Below are 2,885 nucleotides of genomic sequence, written 5' to 3'. Positions count from 1 at the left end.
CTGGATCAGGGTCTCTCCTTTGACCCCTCTGACACCCAGCCCAAACCCCTTTCTTAGCCCAGGCCGCACTCTATTGCTATCTGACCTCCCCTGCTAGACTGTGAGCTCCTTGTGGGAAAGGTAGGCCCTATCCACTTCTCTGGCCCCATTGCCCAGTGCTGGACCTGGCACAGAGCAAGAAGTGTCCACCAAAGGAAGGGACAAAGCAGGAAAACCATCTCCATCCTTTCCCCTCACTGCCATCCAGGCAAGGACATTGCGGTGTTTTGGGACCCTGGGCAGGTTCTGGGCAGTAACTCTGGGAAGTTACTCAGCCTCCCTTTGCCTCGGTGTTCAAATCTATAAAATGGGGATAACAATAGTTATCCTTGCAGGGTTGGTGTGAAGATTAAATAAGTAAACACATGATAAGCACTAAGAGCGGTGGATGGTGTGCAGAAAACTATAAGGGTTTGCTGATGCTCAATCTCCAATTCCAGCAAAGAGCTTCCTTCTGCTTTGGGTTGGTTTGTCCCTTTTTGCAGTGGTGAGTTAACTTGAATCACTTGGGTAGGGAGTATTTGTCAAGTTTCTCCATTGTAAAGTTACTTTTTTTTTTTCACTCCTTTCCAACCTTCCATTCTTTGGAAGCCAGTCACTAAACGCAGTCCACAGTCCAGAGGCTAGAGGTATTGAGGTCTCCCTTGTAGAGCACGAAGAATCTACATGAATTCTTACATAAGGAAGATTTGCTTAGTCTCCCCATTGATTTATTTATTCAATTCCAGTTATTTTTGTCAGTATGGACTCATGGATATTTATTTTATACTTTGGGTAACAATCTAATACTACATTGTTTTTGTTGCTCAGCTTGTTCTAGCTTTGGCCATCAGGAGCTCGTTCGGGCTGATGCCTGTGTCTGACATGCCCCCATCCAGTTTTTTTTTTAGATTCTCCTTATTTTCTGGCGGTACGAGATGCTCCAGGCTCATCTTACATTTTTCCTGCCTCAGCGCTACTAGAATCTGCCAGTTCTTGAAGGAGCCATGGTTCCCTTGGTATTTAGGAACCAAAATCTAGGCAAAAGTGTGCTCGTATCTACTAGGATGTTACTGCTTCTAGGCCTTTTCAGTGGAGAGATCTGCGTTTGCTTTAATTTAAAAATAAAGCTTCCTCTCCTGCCATTCACAAATCTGCCTTTGAGCCCCAGACACAGCCTGAGGCCCACCGGCCTGTGAAACCTCACGTGTCCATCACTGCTCCAAAGCAGAGAGTGCACATGCGGACCACTGTCCTTTGCTCCCTGAGCTGACCCATTTCCTGTGATTCCCAGTGGCTGTGCTGTTTTGGGAACAGGGCTCAGGCCTGGCTTCAATGTGTCCCTGCATGCCAGATTTCTGCAGGCTTCAAAAGCTGCACACTTACTCCCTGCTAGACTGACAGCTGTGTCAGTGGTGACAGGAGTAGCCATAGTTCAGCCATGGTACCACGGCGGCCACCTGGGCCAGACTGAGCAGGTGTCAGGTACTGGGAAGGCCTGATTCAGCCACCAGAGCCCAGCTCATCCAGCCAGCCCAGTTCTAACGGGAGGAAGGCCCGGCCAGCTGGTCCCTCCACTCCCTTGCCCCACCCAACCCCAGCTCCACCCAACACAGAAGGCCTCACGGATACTCAGAGGGCCAGGACCTTGGGGAGCCAGCTCTCTGCAGCAGCAGGGAGTCAGGAAAAAGCTGGTGAGCTTTGAGACTCCAGAGCAGGCCAAGCACCCTCCCAGCTTTGCCAGCATCTCTCCCCTATCTGTCTGCCACTCTGGGCTGGGAGTCAGGAGGCCGGAGTTTGGGCCTGCCTCTACGAGGTGAGTTCTGTTTGGGGCAAAGTAAGCAAGCCACACCCACCAATACTTTCTATGGCTCCTCATTGCCCTCAACTTAAAATCCTCACTCCTGGACTTGCCTTACAAGACTGTGGAGACTTCTCCAGAACCCCATGTTATGCCTTAATAGCCCCAAATTGCTTATGGTTCCCTTGCACAACTAAGCTTCACGCCTCTGCACCTCACCCTGCCTGTTTCACTCTTCCCCCACCGCTTCACTAATTCATTCCGACTTGTCTCTCAAGTCTCGGCTCTGGGGTCACCTCCTCCAGGAAGCCCTTCTCCTGTGCCCCAGATCCTCTCTGCTGGTCACATGCCTGGATGCCCATGTGACTTAATAAGCGCCACAGCGAGCAACCTGATACACAGGGCAGTAGCCTGGTGTCATGGAGAAGGCTCACGAGTTTGAAACCAAGAATCTGGCTTTCCTCGAGGCTTATACCGTCCAGCATGGGACTCTGGGCAAGTCACTGTACATCTCTGCATCTCAGTCTCCTCATCCATGAGAAAAACATCTCATCGGGATTCCAGGCTCCGCTTTCAGTTTTGTCTTCTGCCCCTAACTTGCTGTGTGGCCTCAGGCAAGCCCAGTCACAGCTCAGCCTCAGTTTTCCTTCTCTGTAAAACGAGGCTGCCCACAAAACCCATAAGAGAGCTCTGAAGCTCCAACAAGCCAAAACCTGTGGGAAGTTTCTGTAAACCTCAGAGCCCTCCAGAGAAAGTTCCTCGAGGAATCTATTCCAACAGCCCCATGGAGACGCGTGGGAGGGAAGCTGACGGCTGCACTCACCGTTCTCCCGCCTCCCAGCCTCTCGAGAAGCTTCGAGATGAAAGGTGACGGGGGCCTGCTGGCACAGAGGCCGGGCTCAGCAGGGCCTGCACCCCTGGGCCCCTGTCCACCCCTTACCCCTGCCCTCAGGGTTCCAGGGCATGGCTGCTTTGTGCAAGAAGCTGTTAAAACACCAGGTATCTTTCACCACCAAAGAAGCTCCTCAGACCCCACCACGGCTCCAAAGACCACAGCCAAGAACGG

The sequence above is a fragment of the Tamandua tetradactyla genome, chromosome 2 (genome assembly GCF_023851605.1).
Source record: "Tamandua tetradactyla isolate mTamTet1 chromosome 2, mTamTet1.pri, whole genome shotgun sequence".
NCBI lineage: Eukaryota > Metazoa > Chordata > Mammalia > Pilosa > Myrmecophagidae > Tamandua > Tamandua tetradactyla.
The sequence above is the reverse complement of the archived record's forward strand: the minus strand, read 5'-3'. Positions refer to the sequence as shown.